The sequence below is a fragment of the Lolium rigidum genome, chromosome 7, assembly GCF_022539505.1.
Source record: "Lolium rigidum isolate FL_2022 chromosome 7, APGP_CSIRO_Lrig_0.1, whole genome shotgun sequence".
Classification (NCBI taxonomy): Eukaryota; Viridiplantae; Streptophyta; class Magnoliopsida; order Poales; family Poaceae; genus Lolium; species Lolium rigidum.
In genome coordinates this window covers 13,146,897-13,160,196 of record NC_061514.1, presented here as the reverse complement: position 1 = coordinate 13,160,196, position 13,300 = coordinate 13,146,897, and positions in this window count along the sequence as shown.

The following is a 13,300-nucleotide window of genomic DNA, read 5'->3' as shown; positions in this document are numbered from 1 at the left end:
AGGCACGCGGAGACGAGGATGTATTCCCGTGTTCCCTTGCTTTGCAACAAGGTACGTCACGTTTGGAGGAGTGGAGGTCCCACGAAGGATTCCCCGCGCCACGAAGGCTCACCCTATTCTCCGAACCACACCCACGAAGGATAATGGCCCTTTCCTTATGGTTAGCTTTTCCTCCGCTCCGGAGATGGCAAGCTCCACAACCACTTCACAAGCTCCACGAAGGAGAAGCCCGGGCCTCTTCACAATCTTCTTGAAGAGATCACCGGAGCACCAATCACCAAGCCAACTAGGAGGTCACCCTCCAAGAGTAACAAGCTCACGGTCTCTCACTCGAACAAATCGTGGTGGAGAGCTCAACACTATGCAATGATGCAAAGCAAGAACACCGGAGGTGTTCAAGTCCTTCTCACTCAAATCCCACCAAAGCAACGAATGCTAGGATGAGATTGGAGAGGAAGAACAAGAGGGAAAGTCAACCAAAGACTCCAAGATCTAGATCCCAAGAGATTCCCTCACTTAGAGAAGAAATGGTTTGGTGGAAGTGTAGATCTAGATCTCCTCTCTCAAATCCTCAAATATGAGCAAGAATGGTTGGAGGAATCAAGGGGGAAAGCAAGTTCTTCAAATAGCAACAATGGAGGTGAGAGAATGGGAAGAACTCGCTCAGCCCAAGGTGGAAGAAGGGCTATTTATAGCCCAAGAGCAAATATAACCGTTGGGGAAAAGTTGGGCTGAGTCAACCGTCGGGGAGGCCGGTCAACCGGGCCTGGGACCGGGCCGTCCGGTTCAGGACCCGGTCAGACCGGGCCACAGACCGGACCAGCTGGTCCAAACCGGGCGGCAGACCGGACCTCGACCGGGGTCACTTTGCGTCTTCAGGAGGTCATCCGGTTGGCGACCGGTCGACCGGACGGCACGCCGAGCCCGCCGGTCAGTAGGCCGGCTGACCGGGCAGCAGACCGGATCAGTTCCACGCACGGTTGGCGCCCGGTTGGCGACCGGTTGACCGGTCGGCACGCCGGCCAGGCCGGTTGGTAGGCCGGCTGACCGGGCGGCAGGCCGGAGCAAGTCCGGCGCACGGGCCGGTCCGACCGGGTCCTTGACCGGGAGAGCAGGAAAACATGTTATACAAAAACTGTGATAACTTTTGTGTCCGGACCCCGATTGACATGAAACCAATTTTGTTGGAAAGATAACGACGAATAGAACCCCAACAAAAACATTTTTAGATGATTTTAGAGAGGGAGTCTCCCACCGTCAAGAAACGGTGAAGACATCCAAACCCGAAAACGCAATAGAAGATGCATGCGGATTCCGTTTTCGATGAACTTGGGCTTGTTGTAAAGCTAGCAACAAGCTCAAGAACCTCACACAGAGAAACACCAAGAAGCAATAGGGATATGCAAAGTATGCAAAGGATTGAGCTCCCTAAGACGATGCGATCAAGTTACCCAACCGAAAGCCCCTCTTGATAGTGCGGCTATCTATCCTATAATCCGGTCTCCCAACAACCACCTTGAGACCGGTAAAAGGAAAACCTAGCAAGGCCATACCTTTGCCTTGCGCATCCCGCTTGATCTTGATGATAGCTCTTCAAGCTCCACTCAAGCCGGAATGCCTCACTTGATCATCGTCGCTTCGTGAAGACTCACAAATGCTCCCCCATACACCATGATGGGAAAGCTCTATTGATGCACATCTTCACATGTTCATTATCACCAAATGGACGGCAAGCTTCAAGCATGTGATCCACTCAAGATGCTCATATTGAACTTGCCTAACTCAACCTTGTATCTTCTCATACTCACTTAAGATAGAGCATGGCTAATATTGAGTTCCTACTAAGAACTCCATCTTCATTTCTTCTTCTTGATCATATCACATATGTATCTTTAAATCGATGATCTTGATGCCAATACACAAGGTATATCTTTATCTTCATGGCATCCATACTTGAATCCAACACATGGAATACAAGTAGTACCTATGGAATATTCCTTCATATAAACTCAATGAAAACATTAGTCCATAGGGGTTGTCATTAATTACCAAAACCACACATAGGGGCAATATACCCTTACGAAGCGATCGTCATCGCTCTCCTCCTCCGTTTCCCCGTCGGCAAGGAAGCGGAGGTCACTTTCCCCGTCGGTCGAGGACTTGTCATCCTCAGACCAGACGGAGAAGTCGTGACTGGACTCGTCCCCGTCTTTGATGGCGCGGCGAATGTTGGCCTCGTGGGCCTCCTCCGGGTCCCACTCCGGCGTCGGCTCGCGGGAGGGGGAGGACTGGGTGGAAAGACCCGACGAGGCGAGAGGAGGAAGAAGACATGGTGGCGAGAGGAGGGCTTTTGGAGTGCTAATGCGAAGGGGATGAAGAAGCGAACTATTTGGAGCGGTTAAATAAAAGGGGATATAGTGGAGATTCAATGCCACAGCAGTTTCCGAGGAAGTGGTGCCCAAAGAAAAAAAAATTGCCAGGTCACGCGGAGAAGCGGAGGAGGCAAGGCATCATGATGATGGATACTGCGACGGTTCTGCTCTGCCACGACATGACCCGACGAAGAAAAAGCAGAGTGATTTTGGAATTGTCATTTCCAAAACCAGGGGGGCATGTGTTATCACCAGAATTTGACCGGATCAGAGGTGGGCCGCGATTAAAGATGGGCTTGGAGAATATACATAGAAGAAATACATGAATCGGCCTTGTATACAAAGTTTGGGCTAGTTTGCCCGTGTATACGTAATATAGTAGGATACGTGTCGGTTAGATAGAATTTGGCTCGTGCACGGTTGGGATTATTCCCACGTTAGAAAGTCTACGGACTATAAATATGTATCTAGGGTTTCTGAAATAAACAACAATCACGTTCACCACAAACCAATCTAGGCGCATCGCCAACTCCCTTGTCTCGAGGGTTTCTTCCGGGTAAGCATCATGCTGCCTAGATCACATCTTGCGATCTAGGCGGTACACGTTTATTCGTTGTTCATGCGTTGCTCGTCTTGAAGCCTTGTTGATGGCGAGCAACGTAGTTATCATAGATGTGTTAGGGTTAGCATTGTTTTATCGTATCATATGCTTTCGTCCATGCAACCCCTTGACGTCTAGCCGCCCTTACACCTATCTTAGGTGTAAGGGCGGAACCCCGCTTGATCATTATTTAGTAGATCCGATCCGTTATGATTGCACCTTGTTCTTCAAGGATTAGTTTAATATCTGCATAGTTAGGCCTTACAAACGGGTTGAAGGATCCTGTGGCACGTAGGGTGTAGTTTGCTAGCCCTAGACAAGATGTTCCGGGGATCAACTTCATGTTGGTTTTTAGGCCTTGTCTAGGGTCGGTTTATGATCACCGTGCGTGGCCGCCGGGCTCAATCACGCGTAGGATGTTCCGATTATGTGGTGAAAACCCTAAATCGTCGTAGGTCGTTTTAGCTCTATATTGATCAAGCGGGACCACCATCGATCGTACACCTCGTACGAATCATGGGTGGATCGGCTCCTTGAGCCGATTCACGGGACAACTTCGAGAGCCGATCGAGGCTCGTATTTAATGTTTACGTGTATGCCATGCGGGAAACTAAGCGAGGCAAATCCATCACCTTCACGACCGGGTATAGGTCGGGTGGCACGCCTTGCACCAGCATCGGACGTGTGTGCCGAGTCTTTGCGGGCCGTCGCTCGAGGGACCAGGGCCAGCCGCAGTCCTGGGAGCCTCCCGGCTCTACTGTGTTGCTCGTCGCTGCTCGCCGGTGGGTTTCTGACCGCAACAGATCGATATAGGCCATATATATTAATTTGGGTTAATCTACGGTTTGCTAGCTAGCTATATATATATAGAGCAGGTTTTTATTAGATCGGGTTATAGCTAGTATAGTTTGAGGTTATGTGTTTTAATTAAGTAGCCAGGTTTGATTAGCTAGGACGGGTTAATTAGTTATATATATGGTTTAGTTAGGGTTAATGTCACACTTAATTTCGAGGACCGCGGGGCCCCCTGGCCTGCGTGATGTGCAATTAAGTGTCGTTTGGGGCCTATATATATTTATAGCTAGAGCTAGGGTTTAGGGTTTATAGGGTTTAGGGTTTAGGGATTAGGGTTTGGGTTTAGGGATTAGGGTTTAGGGTCTAGGGTCTAGGGTCATTAGGGTTAGGGTTGTTAGGGATTAGGGTTAGCTAGGGGTTATGGTTTAGGGTTTAGTGTTTAGGGTCTAGGGGCTATGTGTTTTAAGTATGGGTTAGGGTTAGGGTTTAGGGTCTAGGGTGTTTAATTAGGGTGTTTAGGGTTTTAGGGTTTTAGGGTTTAAGGTTTAGGGATCATCGATCGAGTGCGCACACACATTATATATTAGAGGCACCCGCGCCTTTTGCGCATAAAGTGCATGCGTATATGTGTGTTTTTGGCCACAAACGATATATAGTTCGAGAGAGAGAGATTGAAATCCCCAAGAATATGTTCAAATATATATTAAAAAATATATATGCATGAATGCATGCATGGTAGGCCATGCATGCACACTAATTATATATATATATTGTGAGGCAACTTAATCAAATGTACGTGTTTTTCATTCGAGAACTTGTCAAAATTCAAGTTAATTAATTTATCAGAGCTAATTAGTTGGTCGCCTGCTTGATGCGCAATTAAGTGTCGTTGGCCTATATATATGTAGGGTTTAATTAGGGTTTAGGGTTTAGGGTTAGCTACACCTAGGGGTTAGGGTTAGGGTTAGGGTTAATTAGGGTTTAGGGTCTAGGGTTTAGGGTTTGGTGTTTAGGGTTTAGGGTTTAGTGTTTAGGGTTTAGGGTTTAGGGTTTATGGTTTAGGGTTTAGTGTTTAGGGTTTATGGTTTAGTGTTTAGGGTTTAGGGTTTAGCGTTTAGGGTGTTTAGAGATTAGGGATTAGGGATTAGGGATTAGGGTATTAGGGTTTTATGGTTTAAGGTTTAGGGATATCATCGATCGAGTGCGGACACACATTATTAGAGGCACCCGCGCAATTCAGTGTCGTTGGCCTATAGTGTTTAGGGTGTTTAGGGTGTACGTTTAGGGTTTCATTAGGGATTAGGGTTTTAGGGTTTAGGGTTTAGGGATCATCGATCGAGTGCACACACACATTATTAGAGGCACCCGCGCCTTTGCGCATAAAGTGCATGCGTATATAAGTGTGTTTTTTGGCCACCAACGATATATAGATCGAGAGAGAGAGAGAGAGAGATTGAAATATATATATATCCCCAAGAGAATATGTTCAAATATATATTGAAATATATGCACGAATGATATGCAAGGTATGCCATGCGCGCATGCACACTAATTATATATATATTATGAGGCAACTTAATCAAATGTGTTTTCATTCGAGAGAACTTGTCAAAAATCAAGTTAATTAATTTATCAGCGCTAATTAGTTGGTCGCCTGCTTGATGCGCAATTAAGTGTCGTTGGCCTATATATGTAGGGTTTAATTAGGGTTTACGGTTTAGGGTTAGCTACCTAGGGGTTAGGGTTAGGGTTAGGGTTAATCAGGGTTTAGGGTCTAGGGTTTAGGGTTTAGTGTTTAGGGTTTAGGGTTTAGTGCTTAGGGTTCAGGGTTTCGGGTTTAGGGTTTAGGGTTTAGGGTTTAGTGTTTAGGGTTTAGGGTTTAGTGTTTAGGGTGTTTAGGGTGTTTAGGGATTAGGGATTAGGGAGATTAGGGTTTTAGAGTTTTATGGTTTAAGGTTTAGGGATCATCGATCGATTGCGCACACACATTATTAGAGGCACCCGCGAAATTAAGTGTCGTTGGCCTATATATGTAGGGTTTAATTAGGGTTTAGGGTTTAGGGTTAGCTAGGGGTTAGGGTTAGGGTTAGGGTTTAGGGTTTAGTGTTTAGTGTTTAGCGTTTAGGGTTTAGGGTTTAGGTTTTAGTGTTTAGGGTCTAGGGTCTAGGGTTTAGTGTTTAGGGTGTTTAGGGTGTATGTTTAGGGTTTAATTAGGGATTAGGGATTAGGGTTTTAGGTTTAAGGTTTAGGGATCATCGATTGAGTGCACACACACATTATTAGAGGCACCCGCGCCTTTGCGCATAAAGTGCATGCGTATATAAGTGTGTTTTTTGGCCACCAACGATATATAGATCGAGAGAGAGATTGAAATATATATATATCCCCAAGAATATGTTCAAATATATATTGAAATATATGCACGAATGATATGTGCAAGGTATGCCATGCGCGCATGCACACTAATTGTATATATATTATGAGGCAACTTAATCAAATGTGTTTTCATTCGAGAGAACTTGTCAAAATTCAAGTTAATTAGTTTACCAGCGCTAATTAGTTGGTCGCCTGCTTGATGCGCAATTAAGTGTCGTTGGCCTATATATATGTAGGGCTTAATTGGGGTTTAGGGTTAGCTAGCTAGGGTTTTAGGATTAGGGTTAGGGTTAATTAGGGTTTAGTGTCTAGGGTTTAGGGTTTAGGGTTTAGTGTTTAGGGTTTAGGGTCTAGGGTTAGGGTTTAGGGTTTAGGGTTTAGGGTTTAGTGTTTAGGGTTTAGGGTTTCGGGTGTAGTGTTTAGGGTTTAGGGTCTAGGGTTTAGGGTTTAGTGTTTAGAGTGTTTAGGGTGTACGTTTAGGGTATAATTAGGGATTAGGGATTAGGGTTTTAGGGTTTAAGGTTTAGGGATCATCGATCGAGTGCACACACACATTATTAGAGGCACCCGTGCCTAGCTTTGCACATAATTAAAGTGCATGCGTATATATATAAGTGTGTTTCTTGGCCACCAACGATATATAGATCGAGAGAGAGAGAGATTGAAATATATATATCCCCAAGAATATGTTCAAATATATATTGAAATATATGTACGAATGATATGCAAGGTATGCCATGCGCGCATGCACACTAATTATATATATATTATGAGAAAACTTAATCAAATGTGTTTTCATTCGAGAGAACTTGTCAAAATTCAAGTTAATTAATTTATCAGCGCTAATTAGTTGGTCGCTTGCTTGATGCGCAATTAAGTGTCGTTGGCCTATATATGTAGGGTTTAATTAGGGTTAGGGTTATGGTTAGGGTTAATTAGGGTTTAGGGTTTAGTGTTTAGTGTTTAGGGTTTAGTGTTTAGGTTTTAGGGTTTAGGGTTTAGTGTTTAGGGTTTAGTGTTTAGGGTTTAGGGTTTAGTGTTTAGGGTGTTTAGGGATTAGGGATTACGGTTTTAGGGTTTTATGGTTTAAGGTTTAGGGATCATCGATCGAGTGCGCACACACATTATTAGAGGCACCCACGCCTTTGCGCATAAAGTGCATGCGTATATATGTTTGTTTTTTGGCCACCAACGATATATAGATCGAGAGAGAGAGAGATTGAAATCCCCAAGAATATGTTCAAATATGCGCACACACATGAATTATTAGAGGCACCCACGCCTTTGCGCATAAAGTGCATGCATATGTGTGTTGTTCTGGCCACCAACGATAGATCGAGAGAGAGAGATTGAAATCCCCAAGAATTAATATGTTCAAATATATATACAAATATATGCATGCATGGTATATATATTGCTATAGGCCATATATCGGGAGCAAGTTTTTCGAGAACTCTTCGAAATATATATATATATATTCAAGTTTACCAATGCTAAATGTACACTAGTGCACATATTTATAGATGACCCCCTTGATGCGCAATTGTTGGCCATTTAATTTGAATCCCATGAATGTTCATACATGATCGGCTATATGCAAGTTTTTTTTTGAGAACTTTCAAAATTAAATACAACTTTATCGATGCTAATCGAAACTAATATATATTGCACACATTAGAGGACCCCGACCCCTGCGCAAGTGTGTTTGCCACCATCTATAGATTAAATCACAAGAATGTTTATACACATGTGGTATGCCATATTATATCGTGAAGCAAGTTTTTTCGAGAACTTGTCAAATTTCAAGTTTATCGGTGCTAATGGAATCTAGCTAGTGCACATTAATTAGAGGACACCCCCTTTTCGCAAGTGTTGGCCATATATAAAGTTTGAATCCCAAAAATGTTCATATATGCATGATATAGGCCAACAATCGCGAAACAAGTCTCTTGAATATATTGTCAAAATTCAAGCTTATCAGTGCTAATGGAAACTATTGCACACTAGAGGACCCCGTTGCGCAAGTATTGGCCATCTATATATAGTTTGAATCCCAATAATGTTCATACATGATAGGGCATATGTGTAAAGCAATTTTTCCCAAGAACTTGTCAAGATTCAAATTTATCGATGCTAATGGAAACTAGTGCACATTAGAGGACCCCCTTGCACAAGTGTTGGCCATCTATATATAATATGAATCCCAATAATGTTCATACATGATAGGGCATATGTGTGAAGCAATTTTTCCGAGAACTTGTCAAGATTCAAATTTGTCGGTGCTAATGGAAACTAGTGCACAATAGAGGACCCCCTTGCACAAGTGTTGGCCATCTATGTATAGTTTGAATCCCAAAAATGTTCATACATGATAGGCTATATGTGAATCAATTTTTTCTTCCAAGAACTTGTCAAGATTCAAATTTATCGATGCTAATGGAAACTAGTGTGCACTAGACGAGCCCCTTGCGCAAGTGCTGGCCATTACATATAGTTTAAATCTCAAGAATGTTCATACATGATAGGCCATATGTGCAAAGGAATTTTTTTCCCGTGAACTTGTCAAAATTCAAGTTTATCGGTGCAAATGGAAACTAGTCCAAAAAATTACATAGAGGTCCAAAAGAACTAGACAATAACTAATAGGACCCGCAACTTTACAAAAAGGACCCCAAAACATATAGAAGAAAATCAATCGAGTCCTTCTCGAGCGCACATCGAGATCTACTGCTCCGCATCCTTTCCGGCAACTCCGTCGCGGGGACGCACCACTTGGGACGGTGTCGGCTGGTAGTCGCCAGGACGAAGGAGAAGAAGGGCCTCAGCAACGGCATATTGGCTCTGAGAAGGGCCGCTGAAAGGCCAAGATGTTCACGGGCAAGACGGATGACGCCGTCGTATGCCCCGAGCTTGTGAACGTTAGCAACTTGACTTCCCCATTGGCCAGATCTGAAGCACTGACCAAAGCAAGCCTCACCGTTAGCGCCATCACCTTGATGGCACCAGATCGGGGTTTGGCCGGCAAGATCCGCCGGATCTGATCCGCCGAGATTCACCATAGGCCGGATCCGAAGCCGATGATGAGATCCCCGACTCCATTGCGCCATTACTGCTCATGGGAAACACCTGGATCTAAGCTTACAACAACACTAACTCCCTCGGATCCAAATTAGCTGACTCAACTTTGCTTATCTAAATATGGATGTATCCACACATGTTTTTACTCTAGATACATACACGTCTAAGGAAAGTTGAATCAATTAATTTAGTTCGGAGGGTGTACGATATACAGAGAGAAGTTGGCCTCGTCTCCGGCCGGTGAGGCCGCCGGAGAAGAAGGGGAGAGGAGCCGGGGGAGTGGGAGTGACTCGAGAGAGAAAGAGAAGAGGAAGAAATGAGAGCTCCACGGGGAAGAACATTATTTTTGTCGTTACGCTCGTAGCTTGAAGCTGAAAATTTCGGCCGCGCGCCAAATCATCCCGCCGCATCCATTCGAAAATCCCGTGACCAGTTTTACCCTTTTAACCCTGGTCGGAAGCTACAACCCACCGACCATGGAGGGCTCATTCGGTAACAATGAAATATCTTGCCTAGATCCCGAACCCTCCCCACAGGCCCACACCCACCCACCAACCATTCGCCCCATTAGCTCAAAAATACTCTCACACGCCAAAGCTCGACTCTCTACGGTACTAGATCCGCTCGCCGCCGGCATACTCCTCCACAGCGTAGCCTTGATCGTGTTGGCTATCCACCCTCCTGATCCGCTCCCCCGCCGCCCTCGCCACCGGCGGATCTGCTTCACCGCCGACCTCGCCACCGACGGATCTGCTTCACCGCCGACCTCATCCACACCGTAGCAATCAACGCCTTTCCTGTCGACGCACCGGATCCTCTCCAACGGAACCGGGTCTACTTCACCGCGGCCCCCCTCCACAGAAGCCGATCTATTCCACCGACTACCTCGGCGCATCGGCTGTATCAACTTCACCGAATCCCTTGCCAGCCAACCAGATCTGCTTCACTAACGCTCGCTTCTACTGAAACAGGGTCGATTCATCGTCTCCCGTGTTCGCCGCCGCTGGAATGCAAGTTGCCGCCCCCGTCCACCCCGCCGCAGCTTGGTTAGTACGCTGGCCCGTTAGATCGCGGGGTTTTTTTTAGCCATGTTTTGTGTAGTTATTTGCAGATCTCATATGCCATTAACTTTCTTGATGTGTTGCTTCGCATGAAGTTCGTTTAAATATTTACAGTACAAAAGCATTATCCGGTCGCTACCATCCTGTTCATTCTATCGACACTGTGTGCATCCACATATTTATAGCCTTATACCCATTCATTTGCTTGCTAGCTTGTTTTTGTACTTGCATGCTATTCCTTTTATAGTCATGCTATGGGCATTTCCAATCTGGTTGTTCTTATACCACGTCATTAGCTCACCGCTAGCCGCTAGCTGTTTTCTCGTGCACTGCTATTCTCACACTTGCTTTTATAATCATGCTATGTGCATTTCCAATCTGCTTGCTCTTATACCTCGTCTTTAGCTTATAGCTATTTTTTTTCCATGAATGCTCTGTCGCACAGCTTGTATAGTTATTGCTGCGTGCATGTCTGGTCTTTGTATTATCGTAGACTAACTTGTCAATGTTATTTTTCCTAGGGATTTATCATGCGAACCACTTATTAGAATATCCAACATTAACAGCGGGGACGCTCGGGAAGGTTGGAATCTGAGTTCTTGGTTGGTAATTTTGGCAGTTTACTTCCGTTATTATCTATAACCTATATGCATTGTTCCCTATGCAAGAGATTAACACTTGGAACCCTGCCATAGCAATGCCATTCATGCTTTACTATGTTTCTGCCTATTTGATATGCTTGTCTTGGAGGAAACTGCGAAGGTGATTTGAACCTGACATTTGGTCATTCTTAATGCCAGTTTACTTTATGTGGAAAACCTTGGCATTACCCTACTCTAAATCTGAATGTCTGAAATTCGTATCTCATGCAAAGCAACATCTACTTGGTTTTAATATGATATCTGGTAAATATTGGCTTATTCATTTGGCAGCTCAAGTTTTTTGTTATTTGAAACCAGGTGACTTGGTCTTAAATGTGATATCTAAACACAGATTAAGGACGATGGAGCGGGAGGATTAGCATTTCACTTGATGGCTGAACCTAAAATGACGAGACATGTCGACCACGACTAGTGCACGCAAGAGAAGAACTGCGGCGAGCCGGTATGTGCTTAGTACATGCATCTTATCTTATCTTGTGCTTATTTACGCTACATGCTTTGTTATCGATCTCTACATTGCGTAATACATGTTTGAATAGTTAATTGTTGTAACTATGTTTGCAATATTACCGGAATGCGGTTTTAATGAAGCAGTCATCATTAGAAGATAGTCGCCAAAGCGACCATGTGCAACATTATGATGTAAGTACGTGGCTTAGTACAAGTTCCATACATTGTCTTATTTATGCAACTTGTTATTATCTTATATCTACATTACATAATAAATGTTTGAATAGTTCACTGTTGTAACTATGTTTGCAATATTACTAGAATGCGAGTTGTAATGAAGAAGTCCTTAGTAGAAGATAGAGCGCAAAAAAGGTTCCGGGGTGAGCCTATGCAACGATATAATGTAAGTCTGTGCTTAGTACTTGTGACTATCTCATATCGACAATGCTTAATACATGTTTGCATAGTTCATCGCTAACTCTTTTTGCATTATTATCAGAATGCAGTTGTGATGAAGCAATCTTCATCGAAGAAGAGGCCCACAAAAAGTTCGATCTTTCTTCGATGCATCTTCTCATAGCCGATCAACCTAGACCATTCCTTTCATCAAACGATAAATATCTCAAGGTCTGTACTTTATAAAAGACATGGTATTTACGCTTTAAGATACGTAGCTGATATGTTGACAAAGAGTACACAAGATTCAATCAAGGCGATTGCCAAATGTCAACGTGTTATTGATGATGCTAACAGAAGTCCTCAATGATGCTATGTAATTTTTTTATTTGGGCACATTAATTGCCTTGTAATTTTCCTAGTTATTTTATTTGTGTATGTAATTGTGTGTATCATTGATATAAGATTTTAGGCTCATGAAATTTAATGCAAGTTGACTAGTTAAACAACCAGGGCCCTACAACAGATTGGGCCGGCCCACTTACAGTAGTGTGGGACCCACTTTCATTTTGGGCCGGCCCACTTACTTATTGGGCCGGCCCGGTTACACGATAGTGGGCCCCACCTACTTATTGGGCCGACCCACTATCTTGTTGAGCTAGCCCACTTGCTATATGGTGGACCCCACATACTAAATGGGCCGGTCCTTTAACAGGAAAGTGGGACCCACCTGTGTTTTTTGGCCTGGCCCACTATCTTGTTGGGCCGGCCCACTTGCTATATGGTGGACCCCACATACTAAATGGGCCGGCCCTTTAACAGGAATGTGGGACCCACCTGTGTTTTTGGCCCGGCCCACTTTCTTGTTGGGCCGGCCCACTTGCTATATGGTGGACCCCACATAGTAAATGGGCCGGCCCTTTAACAGGAAAGTGGGACCCACCTGTGTTTTTTTGGCCCGGTCCACTATCTTGTTGGGCTAGCCCACTTGCTATATGGTGGACCCCACATACTAAATGGACCGGCCCTTTAATAGGAAAGTGGGACCCACCTGTGTTTTTGGCCCAACCCACTTTCTTGTTGGGCCAGTCCATTTTTTTTTCGAAATGGGGTTGCCCTAGCCTCTGCATCAAAATGATGCATATGGCCGCTTTATTACTTTATTTTGAGTGAGTGCATGACCTTATTACAAATCAAGTATCATTCATGGAGGATACAAAGATCAACCATTAAAAAAAACAAAACAGTGGGTGCCAGTGATACATCGTATTGTGATCCTATGATCAAACCGCCAACCGAACCGACTGTAGAAATCCCGTGCGACCGTCTCCAAACGGTGCACCCAGACTCCATGGCAGCTCGCTGCTCCTCTCCTTGGATATAAGACCACGTACGGATCCAATGTATGGCCAAGGGAATAACTCTGTAAGAAAGAATGAGGTTTACGCTTGTTAAAAATAAAATCATTACGAACATTCCATATAGCCCAAACAATGGCACAAACACCCA